The sequence below is a fragment of the Podarcis cretensis genome, assembly GCF_951804945.1.
Source record: "Podarcis cretensis genome assembly, chromosome: 3".
NCBI lineage: Eukaryota > Metazoa > Chordata > Lepidosauria > Squamata > Lacertidae > Podarcis > Podarcis cretensis.
In genome coordinates, this window is record NC_137172.1 from 58,347,821 (window position 1) to 58,360,989 (window position 13,169).

At 41.4% G+C, this 13,169-nt stretch overlaps 1 protein-coding gene across 2 annotated transcripts in view; it reads right to left on the bottom strand.

Moving 5' to 3' along the window:
• ESR1 (estrogen receptor 1) overlaps positions 1-13,169 on the bottom strand; it is a 205,466-nt gene that overhangs the window by 176,965 nt on the left and 15,332 nt on the right. Inside the window, exon 2 of one of the 2 annotated variants that reach the window (XM_079971532.1) lies at positions 10,848-10,913. The exons of the other annotated variant lie outside the window; for it this stretch is intronic. The gene's annotated coding sequence lies outside the window, so the exon portion shown is untranslated. The remainder of the gene's footprint in view (positions 1-10,847; positions 10,914-13,169) is intronic. 2 annotated transcript variants of the gene reach the window in all.

A 13,169-nucleotide genomic window follows, 5' to 3' on the forward strand; every position in this document is an offset into this window, starting at 1 on the left:
TTCTGAACGAAAAATAATCCAGTTTGGTGAATTAGGAAAAGAGCAATATACTGAGTAAGCAAACTGTTGGCCAGGATATTGCTTTTAATGTTCTTGCCCAGGCCATGAAACTGTATTTTACTTCTCATCCTGAAGTAGAGGGAGCATGTCTTCATTTCCTATTGAAAAGGGTAATATTGCTTCAGGTCAGAATTTGCAAACTCAAACACAAATAGAATGGTTTCTTATGAGGATAAGAACATGGCTTGGCACTGCGTAAAGATAAACATACTGCAAAGTACTTTCTGGGATTTATTATACTTTTGGGAAAGCCAAATTAATATAATAAATAATTACTTCAGAAACACTGCCCTAAGCCTCAAGATGAGCCCCAAGTCATTTATCTCAACCACTCCCAACCACAAACATTCAGATTAAAATAAAAAGAGACTTGCATCGAAGCCTTTATGAGCTTTGCAACAATAACATCACAGCTGCCTACTTCGTTTCCATTCCCAGTTTTTCACGTTTCATACGGTGGTACCTCGGATTACAAACTTAATCCATTCCGGAAGTGCGTTCTTAAACCGAAACTGTTCTTAAACTGAGGCACGCTTTCCCTAATGAGACCTCCCACCACCAGTGCCATTCCACTGTTCAGATTCCATTCATAGACTGAGGTAAAGTTCACAAATCGGGACACTACTTCTGGTTTTGCAGAGTCCGTAAACCAAATTGTAAACAGGGCTGTTCTTAAACCAAGGTACCACTGTATTTGAAAGTGCAACAGGACAAAGTGTGAACTATTCTGCCCAAACCCCTAGAAAACGCTGAGTTCAGACAACAGTCTGAAAGTCATTTCTGGCTCACATTGACAAAACTATTGCCAATTTACAAGGATTAATTACATATAGTATGACTATTCAGACATACAGTTATTAGAAAGCACATACAATGACCTGACAACCTCCGATAGGAAATGGAATTGATTGATTAAAACAGCAAAACTGGCAGGAGGGGGGCATTTTGTGCAAATCCTTTCAATGTGAATGTGCCCAAGAACATTGCTTTCCCTTTGAGAGCATTCTCTCTGGCCACAGACTTGGGGATTGGGGGGTGGGTATGAGAAATAAGGCCTTGTGAGCTGGGACACCCAAATTGTGGAAAGGCCTTGCTTTTTCATTTGTGGGAAAATGCTGAGAACAGCTCCATTAGCTATTGCTTTAAAACTGTCATTTTGATGCTTTTCTTTTAGTGTGTTTTATTAGTTGCTGTTTCTTAAGCAATACTTGTGAGCCGCATGGCAGTGCAGAAAAAAAGTTATCAATTATATGGGGTAGATCCAGACTTATCCTTCCATGAAGGAGAGCAACTGAGATCCACTGGAGACTGTTCCACTGGAGGAGAGAAAGAGAAAGAGAAAGAGAAAGAGAGAGAGAGAGAAAGAAACCTCAGCAGCACATTATTGCTGCACCAATGGGTCCCTTGATCATCCACAACAGCTGGAGGACGGAGGCAAAGGAGGAATGGGAGAAAAACCCATTCTTAATTACTTGAGAGTAATCCCCATTGAATGAAGAGGAACTTCTGAGAAAACATGCATAGGACTGCATAGGTTGCACATCACTTGGCAAAATACAGTGGTACCTCGTGTTGCAAACTGTCCCCCTTACGAATTCTTCGGGTTACGTGCTCCGCTAACCCAGAAGTAGATGCCCCTTGTTACAAACTTTGCCCCAGGATGCGAGCAGAGATCGCACTCCGGTGGCGTGGCAACAGCAGGAGGTGCCATTAGCGGAAGTGTGCCTCATGTTACAAGTGGTTTCTGGTTACGAACGGACCTCTGGAACGGATTAAGTTCGTAACCGTAGGTACCACTGTATGTAGATGTAGACCCAGTATCAGGAGTTGAATACCCTCCAACATTCCCTTGATGAAAATCAGGAAGCGAGTCAGCTGGCTTACACCAGAGTGCGGCTTACACGAGTTAGCTGACTCTTGCAAGAGCACGGCACCACTGCAAGGGCCAGCGCATCCCTGGGACACTCCAGGATCAAATCAGAAGCTGGGATGGCTTCTGTAATTTCAGGAATGTCCTGTTATAACGGTTGGAGGGTATGGTGTTGACATCACAGGACTGAGGCTCATTCTCCAACTGTCAGACGTCTAGCCCTATTATTATTCTTCCCTTGCCTGTTCACCCGCTCATGTCTAGCTTATTAAGAGTGACAAAAGCAAGGGAACAGACCAATAATCTCCACTTGCATAGCTTTCTCCTTCTGCCCAGAAGCAGAGGGCTGGTGACTGCTATTTATGAGAGAGTGGCAAGGGGGAGAGGCCCCTATCAGGGAGGGGAACCAGCCCAGGAGGTGCCAGGAATTCTCAAGCCTATATTATGCAGTTAAATGGAAGTTAAATTCTATTGTAAATTTTACTGCTACCTAAACAACACAGCTACCATTAGAAGAAAGAAAGCTGCTATTACCTCTTTGTTTCTTTGTTAATTATATCCTCCAAAATAGAACATGAGCTCCCTGTTTTTTGTATTAATCCATCCATCCATCCATTTTATTTATTTATTTATTTTCATTTTTTTTAAAGCATTTATAAGCTCCATTTAAAGACACACCCCTCCCATGGTAGATCACAATATCAACTTATATAGCAGATCTGATCTAAGAAGGAAAACTGTGTCAAAACCTGTCATATTTGGCCAAGGGCGTTGCTTGGTTGATACAATGCATACAAACCCTTTAAACCCTTTATCATCCCTCTTTCTAAAATTTTCTCTTATGTCTGTCTACTCATGGATCTACTGAGCTGAAAGTGACAAGCTACTGAAAAATCATTTGTCAGACCTCTTGTTCAACACAATATCATTAGTAGTGACTGACTAACCCGTCAGTGTAGGAGTTAACCATCGTATTCATAACCAACAAGTTACTCAGACTGAGGCGCCAAGCTAGAGTAAACAGATGAGACTTCATTGGCTATTTGTAGCCAGAGCCAACAACTTTAGGAATATAAGGGATGCTATTGGTTATTCATATTACTTCATCTTATTGTGAGCTCAACTGGAAGCTAGAATAGTTCCCTCCCAGTAAGCCAGGAGCAATGCAGCCCCACCAGCCACTACTGCTTCCTCCTATAATAATTTTCTTCTCTTACACTCATCTATTCTATTTCCAATTTATTTGTTGATGATAATGATGATAGCTATTCATCTTTTATCTTTTATGGCCCTTTTACCTCAGAGGAGGAATGTAATGCCTACTCTACTGAACTCATTTGTAAATTGACCACCTTTGCCCATCACACATAGTGTGGGGGGCAGGCAAGTTAGGAAGCGCTGGAGAGGCTGTGGCACTGAGCTCTACCAGAACGTGGCCCAAGGCCTAGCGATGGGTCTGAGCCCACTGTTTGAGAAACACTGGTACAGATTGAGTCTCGTATGTTCAGATGATTCCACCCATTTGTTTCATATAGATGTTAAACATCATGGGGGGAAAGATGGGACCCAGAAATAGAATCTTCAAGGGGTTAGTCTCCAATTAAAAGTGAACCACTACAAAGCAGTGCCGCCAATCCACAACTCAGAAAGCCTGCCCAACATGGTCAGCAGTATCAAAGGCCACTAAGAAGTCTAAGAAAATTAACAAGGTCACACTCTCCCTGCCTTTCCCTCAATACATGCCATTCTGCTGGTTGTTCAAGGCAGTTTCAGTTCCACAACCTACTCCAAATTAAAAAGAATCTAGAAATCAGCTTTGTCCAAAAGTATATAGAATTGCCCATCAACCACCCTTCAGCAACTACTATCAAGGAAGGTTAGGTACCGGTCTATTGCTAACTTCTTCTGGATCCAGGTTAGGTTTTTCATCAGAGGCCAAATCACTGTCTCCTTCAAAAGAAACTGGTCCCACTCTCATCTCCCGGATCCAACCAGACAATCTATTTGTTAGAATGTGATGAACAATGATGGACAAGGTCAAGCATACAGATGGTTGGCCAGATTTGCTTACAAACCTTTACCTCAGCAACTGAAAGTTGCCCCTACAAATTAGACTTTAAAAACCACAGAATTGCAACAACATAAAAAGTAAACTCAAGACCATCTCGGAGCAAGGTAAACAGACAAGGCAACATACATGTCAACAGTTCATAGTTTCAGCCACAGCTACAATTGTGGTATTCTGTTACTATGTTATGTGAGCAAATTCAAAATTTTGCATTCCAGTTCTTACTTCCAGCAACTGATTCCTATTAAGTGCTAATTACCATGAGAGTTAGCATAACTCTCGTCTAAATGTCTCATCATTATCCAAACTTCTGCAACTTTATTTACAGCATACTGTAGCACCGTTATTTCATTCGTCCTCAAAAACCCATGAGAGAAGCCAGTACTGTACCCCAGATTCTGGGGAAATGGATTGAGAAAGAAATAGACTTCCAACTGGACCTGTCTTAAGACAACGTACCAGATGTAGTAAAGAAATAAATTAAATAGACTGACACAAAAACTTGGGGCAGAATGATAGAGATAGAGAAAGGTGATAGCGTCAGCCATCATTGCCTGTGGCATAACTTGTACCTTTTTCTAACTCTCTTTAATCTCTGGCCAAACCTATAAAACTACTCCAGAAGGAATTCAAAGGCAGTATACATATTTGTTGTGGGCTTCCATTGCCTTAGCTTCAGTGAGTCATGCAAGGAAACTAGAACAGTTTTGCAACATTTTTAGAAGATTTGTTTGTTAACATAAAGTGAAAAAAGGCAATATATAATCATAAAGGTGCTGCTGATATATATAGGTAATTATTACAAAGATACTTGCTTCCCACTGCGGGAGGCAGTGGAAGACAGGAGTGCCTGGCGTGCTCTGGTCCATGGGGTCACGAAGAGTCGGACACGACTAAACAACAACAACTTGCTTCCCACAAGCAATTCCCTGCTTAAAAACCATATTTACAAGAACAGAGACTGCTCCACATTAGGTGCTTTTCACTCACTTTTTACATGGCATCCACACAATGTCATCATGCAGTCATTGTCATCTTGGTTTTTTCCTTGTGGTTCTTTTATAAAAAAATCCCCCTCAGGCGGCAGAAGTCTGATTTTGGTACTCTGGGGCAGGTACCATTTTAAGACAACCTCCTTTTTAATCAAGTGATCTTTTAGTTATTGCTAAAATGCTTTTCCAGCTATTTACATTTTAATGAAAGGAAGGTATAGTGCTGTAACACAACCATGCTGGCTATAAGTCAAGACCATCTTGGCTGTGAGTCCTTGAAGAGCTGTTACCTGACTGGCAGACCTTTTTTCACCTGGCCTGGGGGGGGGGTGTTTACAGAACAGACCCTTGGGCTGGGGTATTGTTTAGAGGGTTTCGCTGAGGGTGGGTTGTTGCTGTTATTGATATTAACTTTTTGTATCTTTATTTTATATCTTATTATGATTTATGTGGAAATTGCTCCATTTGTTTACTTTTGATGTTTTATTGATGGTTTATGACTATTTTTGTTGTTTGTAATTATGTGGTTTTTTTTACATGTCGTCAGCCTCCTTGAACATGGTTTTAACCATGGAAAGGTGGCATACAAATAAATATATGTTTGCATGCATGCTATAACATATTTTTTACAGAAAAATGTTTAATAGAAATCTTTTTAACCATCATTAACCATGCTGCTAAAATGGTGGTAACTGGAAAGTTAATTTTCTTTTAAAATGAGCATTCTAGCACTATAGCACCATAATACAGAAAGTAACATTAAAGTATGGTGGTGTTTGTAGTGCCATAACTCTATTTCAGCAAAGTATTTTAGCAATGCTTAAGAGGTGGTCACAAAATGTGGGTCATAAAAGAGCTATAGTCAAAGTGTACTGTCCAAAGTATACTGGACAGTGTTGTGAGCCACTCATCTGAAGCAGTCAGCGAGTGTGCCTTCTCTTCAGCACTAAAGCTAAGCTCTCCTGGGGCTCTATGCTTTTTTAAGGGGAAAAGAGGCTTTTCTTCTGGAGCAATTTACTCAGATCTGAAGCAAGGCTCTTCTTTCAGCTAGTGTTACTGTACAGTTAAGTGAGGAAATGAACTCATTTATCCGCCAAAAATAAATTGTACACAAATTCCACAGACAAAAACGGATATGATTCCTTTTACAGTGCGCCTTACTTATAGTTTCATGTGCAACCACACTGGCAACTACACCACTAAGCATTTTTCCTAGCATCTCCATTTACAATGCTGAGGTATCACTGACAGCTGGCAGCTATGCTACTAAGTCTTCAACTTTTACTCTCACTTATAACATACTTCAATAACAGGTTTCATCTGAAGATTTACACATTCCCTCATTATCTTCCCACTTTCTAAATGATTTATGATTCTGTCAGAATGTAGCGGTTTTGTTACAGATTCCTAAAGGTAAAGGTAAAGGTACCCCTGCCCGTACGGGCCAGTCTTGACAGACTCTGGGGTTGTGCGCCCATCTCACTTAAGAGGCCAGGGGCCAGCGCTGTCCGGAGACACTTCCGGGTCACGTGGCCAGCGTGACATCGCTGCTCTGGCGAGCCAGAGCCGCACACGGAAACACCATTTACCTTCCCACTGGTAAGCGGTCCCTATTTATCTACTTGCACCCGGAGGTGCTTTTGAACTGCTAGGTTGGCAGGCGCTGGGACCGAGCAGCGGGAGCGCACCCCGCCGCAGGGATTCGAACCGCCGACCTTTCGATCGGCAAGCCCTAGGCGCTGAGGCTTTAACCCACAGTGCCACCTGCGTCCCCTAAAAACAACTTGGTGGTTCCACTGGGGCAAAAAGCAAAATCTATTTTAAATTAAGCTAACAAGACAATGAGTTAAATGATTCTCATGCAGACAACTGTGCTCAATGTGCAGTTGTTTGAAAATCAACTCCCCAACCCAGGTTGGGGGTAGAGCTAAAAGCATGGTCCTCCTTCAATCCATGCCCTACATGTGAGTGATGCATCAGGTTGCCCTGGTGTTATGGAAGAACATTTGAGCAAGGGAGGCTCCTCCCATCTACCTGAGCTCCAGGCTGTTGTGTAAGGCCCTCTGTTTGAAGATTTTTGGCTACTTAGTTGGACAGTATTGTGGAACCCTACTTGTTAACTTTGTATTACTGTTAATTTACTGGGTGACTTTGTAGTTGTGTTTATGTTGTATACTGCTGTCAGCACTGGAAAATGCAGGTGATAGAAAGAAAGGAAGGTAAATTGCTTGTTTGGAACTTGCATGGTACTTCAACATAGAATTAGTTTTAGTAAGATTAAAAATTTAAAGTTTATATCTGCTTTTTTCAGCAATCACGTCTGATTATTTCCTATATGAATATGTTCTTTCTTCTTTCAAAGCACACAAATATGAAACTATAAAGGCCCCTTTGTCTTTACTTGAGAATAAAAAAAGGCTGAAAAGCCTAACTAACTTCATGCATGAATTTCACTCAGATTGAATAATGAAAATAATTATCTGTTTCAGAACAGATTCAGTTTTTGGTTTTTGCAAGTTACATGCCTGCTGGGTCTGGGTTACAGGCACTGCATGGGGGAATAGTTAAAATCAAGCTATTCTTACAGTACATATCTTGCTACCTGACTGCCTTTCATCACTTCAGAGGGAGCTAGAAAGTGGATTAAAAAGTCAGAGGCTTTATTGATCGAACTTATTAACATTTAAAAAAAACAACCCTCCTATTTGTATTCTAGGATATCAATATTATGGTTCTGACACATTACTGCTCTGTTCCTTCTGCCTACGGATTTGCAAACTGTAAGTTCTTATTCTTATGACCACCTTTCATGCACTGGTATGACTTTGAAAGTCTGCTAATGAAGAAAGTATCACTCCTTCTCTTCTCATTATTCTTTCACTTATTTTGTTCTTATTTTATTATATGAGGGGACAGCCAAACAGTTCTCCACCAAAAGAGAACAGAGCTGGGTTTGGAATTTGGTTGGTATTTGGGCAGAGTCATCCATCTAGTAATCTCCTTCTATGCTGGGCAGCCTATGAAGATGGTTCAAAAACTGTGGTTAGGGCACAATGCTGAAATGAACTTTAAGACTGGGAAAATGAGAAACTGAGAGAAACTGAAATCGATAGTCACCCATTCCCTACTCCAATCCTAGCTCAACTATACTGGCTACCAATTTGAAGTCTAGCGCTCCTCAACACAGTATTTCAATGAGAACAAAAAATCTTCCAAAAGCTATTTTAAAAATTCCTTGGTTATAAAAAATATCAAAATATCTGGGAATATGGTTACCAGCAGACTTAGTCAAGTTCATTAAAAAAAAAAATCACAATAAGCTATACGCTAAAACAAAATGTGATTTGGGGTTCTGGAGATCATTTCCAGTATCATGGATGCACATACTGGATGTTAGGTTGTTTTGCACAATGCTCTAGATGCTACGTTTAGGTAGAATAATGAAAATATTTTAAAACTTGAGATTATAATATTCTATATTATACTGTATCAAAGTTTGTTATTCTCTATCTAATTTTTCATGAAGCTCTGTCTCTGTGTTCTGCTTGACATTTCTAAAGGCATTGACAGGGAAAGAGTGGTTCTTGGTGCATAATGCACTAAATCCTCTGACCACTGAGAAGCTCCCCCTGTCCCCACCCAATCCCCAGATAGGCTGCTCTGATTTCCCATGGCTGCTATTTACATATTTTAACATATGCACATTAACTGCATCCATACAATTAACATTACGTTTAGTTTGTACACGATACTTAGCCAGATGTATCAATGGTCTAACTCGGTACAAGGCAACTTCTTAGGTTCTTCTGAAGTTGTGATCCTGTATTGATGCACGGATTGTACATACACAAACACACACACACACACATCACTTTAATTGTAATCACTTCTGGTAGAACTGCAATTCCCAGGGAGGAGGGAATTAAAGGTAAAGGTACCCCTGCCCGTACGGGCCAGTCTTGACAGACTCTGGGGTTGTGCGCCCATCTCACTTAAGAGGCCAGGGCCAGCGCTGTCCGGAGACACTTCCGGGTCATGTGGCCAGCGTGACATCACTGCTCTGGCGAGCCAGAGCCGCACACGGAAACGCCGTTTACCTTCCCGCTGGTAAGCGGTCCCTATTTATCTACTTGCACCTGGAGGTGCTTTCGAACTGCTAGGTTGGCAGGCGCTGGGACCGAGCAGCGGGAGCGCACCCCGCCGCAGGGATTCGAACCACCGACCTTTCGATCGGCAAGTCCTAGGCGCTGAGGCTTTAACCCACAGCGCCACCTGCGTCCCGAGGAGGGAATTACTACAGTTTAAATCTGTAAGATAATTATGGTCTATGGGTTTAAACTATAGTGCTATTTTTAATAAAAGAAACAGGTCAACTGAAAAACAATATTTTAAGTGTTACTTTAAATACACAATGATTCAGTTAATTACTAGTAACATCTGCTAAATGTTACGTGATTAAGATGGCATTGACCTTAAATTATTAAATTGCCGCATAGTTCTTTTTAAAAAAATCACTCTCTTTATATGGCTAAAACTGGACCATATCTTATTACTATCTAAGAGTAGAAATCTGTGTAACTTGGAAAGCTTTCTGTTTTCACACAGAGATGCCAATCCAATATCACAGTTTCTGTCCTATTACGGGGGGGGGGGGGGAGTTAACTACCACATATTACTCAGGGAAACAAACATAGCACTTCACAAAGGCTCGTTCTTAATACACTGGGGTAAAAGGTAAAGGTAAAGGTACCCCTGCCCGTATGGGCCAGTCTTGACAGACTCTAGGGTTGTGCGCCCATCTCACTTAAGAGGCCGAGGGCCAGCGCTGTCCGGAGACACTTCCGGGTCATGTGGCCAGCGTGACAAAGCTGCATCTGGTGAGCCAGCGCAGCACACGGAAACGCCGTTTACCTTCCCGCCAGTAAGCGGTCCCTATTTATCTACTTGCACCCGGGAGTGCTTTCGAACTGCTAGGTTGGCAAGCGCTGGGACCGAACAACGGGAGCGCACCCCGCCGCAGGGATTCGAACCGCCGACCTTTCGATCGGCAAGCCCTAGGCGCTGAGGCTTTAACCCACAGCGCCACCTGCGTCCCTGGCAATACACTGGGGTACTTGTCACTAAAATATTTATAGAATATTTTAGTAAAAGACAACACCTCTAATCTGAAGATGTAGCCCTAATTCCAGATATGTTGTATAAATTCACTGTTTCCTGTACAGTATGCACATTTTATGTTCATCCTGGATACAAATGAATCTCATGAACATAAAAGTTATGTCATCCCAAATCCTGCTGGATTCATTTTCATTTTACTTATTTAATATTCTCTTAAGTGTGCTAACTATTAAATTCAGGTTAAAATCTTGAAACCACTTAAGATTAATAGTACTGCAATCCATGATAACAGCTTAAAAACTGCTGTTTTATGTGCAATTTGTCATGGCTAGAACATGTGACCTTTTTAATAATACTTTCGTTCCTTGCTCCTGAATGGGTCAGAGAGAAAACTGGGGAGAGACCTGGCACACAAATCCTCACTGAATAGTAACTGTTGAATTACTGGACCAGTTTTAGAAAAATAAGCATGAAATCTGCATTTATGTGCAAGTTATTCAGCTTCTGACAGGCATTCCTTCAATTTGGTTGCTCTTTTGAAGGATCAGTCACACTGCAATATACCGAAGACACACCATAAATAAAAGTGACGTTACGAAAACACAGTTTGAAGAAACTTTTTAATTACTCCCCTGGGCACCATGAGTTGTGTTTAACATGCTGAAAATAAAAACAGCAGTAAACAAAAATGATTCTGAGGAAGAGCAGAACATGAAAAAGCCGAGTTATTTTGACTTACTTTTATTTCAGAAAGAAGTTTCCACTGCTTCTGTTGTTCTGTTATTGGCTGACAGGGTCACGGGACCTTGTGAACTAAAATAGAAAAGCCTCAGCAGAGGGAGACTGAAGCAGCAGAATGCCGAGGAGAGAAATGAACTTTAAAACATATAATACACATGAGCTACATTGGCCTGTAAAGTCTGTAGAGAAAAGTTCAGTTTTCTTCCACTGAAGTAAGGGCATCCAGTGTTAAAACCTCTCAACCATCGAACTTGGGAAATTTGTTTTTAAATGTCCTGTTAAATTTAAGTTAAGGTTTTTCCCCCCTCTCCTCTGCAAATTGTTGTTTGTGTATTAGGAACTTTTACAAGGCCTACTGAGCCAAATTGGGGCTCCAAAACAAGAACAGCCTAGAAGCAAACTCATTTCAGAATTATGTAGAGTCGGACATTACTAAACAACTAAACAACAACAAATGCTTCACCGTTTCCAAGAGTACCTGTTGCAATCCCACTTGCAGCGACCCCTTTCCCAGGAGCTAGTCCTAGTCTAGGAAGGTGAACAAATGAGACAAGAACAATGTTTTGGGATTTGAAATTGGGCACAATTCCAGATATTCCAGATATATGTAGGATTTGGTTTAGGCATTGGGTATGTATCCCTCCCAGCATCCTGGTGGAAGGCTGAGGCATGAAAGGTTGATCATGGGATTAATGGGTCCATCACAAGATGCAGGTCTACATGGATGGCCCTCCCACGCCGCTGAAGGAAGAATTCCACCCCAGTGCCTACGTCAGCTAAAGTTGTGACCATTGCTATGTGGAGGGCAAAGCCTGCAAACAGGGCGTATCTATTTGCAGGCAAATTCCGTCCCAGCTCTGGATACGGCAACCATTAAAGAACCAGAGCAAGGCCATTAATCACATAACTTAGAAGAAGAAACATTAATATACAACAAGTTCCAAAATGTGAAAGGGAGGGAGGGATGGGGAGATGTGCTCTTCGGCTGACCGCAGTCCTAAAGTCAGGGCAGCCAGTCTTTTAAATCCAGAGGGTGGACTGTGGTGAAGCCTGCTCCACACTGGTTCACTCCTGAGCCCTGCCCCACCATGGACTGGCATGATTGGCTGGAATTCAAAACTGGGACTGGCAGGAACTCCCGCCCTACTCCAAGGCCAGCACGGGGATTTCCCAACTGCCAGTTGTCCAGCCCAGCATTGCTCCCAGGGGTTAGGTCGCAACAGGCCACAACTGCCACCTACCCCAGGACTGGGTAAGCGGCCATTATTAAAACTTTGCTTTGACAATTTTATGTCAATCATTAGGTCCTTCATTGAAAAAAATATTTATTTCTTGGTTAAAAGCTTTCATGGCTCAGTCAATGGGGTTTTTTTACTAAATGACAAGACAGCTGTATCTTTGTCTACTCTTTTAATAGTTAATTGTTTTATATTGAGATCATTTACAAAGCTATTGCACATGCCTGCCTTGCCTTTGTATTATTTAATTCAAAGGATTGCTGCAGATTAAAACATGAGAACAGACATGAGGTAAAACTGAAAGGATCCCAACCTACACATTACTCTGACATTCAATCAAGTTAAATTCAGGTAGCTACCAAGTTAGAGACACCATTAATTTCAAGGTTATTTCTGAATCATAGAACTCAGAAAAATCATCTTCTTCCCAGTGAACTTTTGGAGATTCTGCAAAATATATTAACATCATGAAGGTAGATTAATGCACTTTTCTCAAGAAAAGGTTTGGGCATCCTAATTTATATTTTACCCCAGTGATTATTCAAGTTTCTTCTGAACAAACCTGCTGCATCCTCACATTTATGAAACATAATTAAAGGGTTTTTTAAATGTCCTTTGATACAAGTCAAATGGCAAGCTAACACCATAACAGAAGTTTTTGGAAGGATGTTCATAATCTCAACCTGTACCACGTTGAGCTTATTTTTGTGATCCATAGATCCTGTAAAAATGGTGTGCCCAGTACCATCAATAATTGCCTTTCACTCTCTTAAATGCAGTCTAAAACATATTTATTAGTAAGTCCCATTGGACACAGTGCAAAGGAGTTTCAGGAGTTTCAGTTTCAGGAGGATAGCACTCAGTGGGATATATGCAGAGGGAAGGAGGTGCTCTTGTGCAATGGAGCTTTCCATTTGATTTCATAACCGATGGACAGAATTAAAATATGCAAAATTACTCCAGGTGCCTTTACCACTCAGGCACTATGTTGCATGAATTCAAGCCAGATTATTGTTACTGCAGTAACATGAGGGCTGCCAGTCCCATGCCACTCTCAGAGAATAATCATTTCACCCATACCT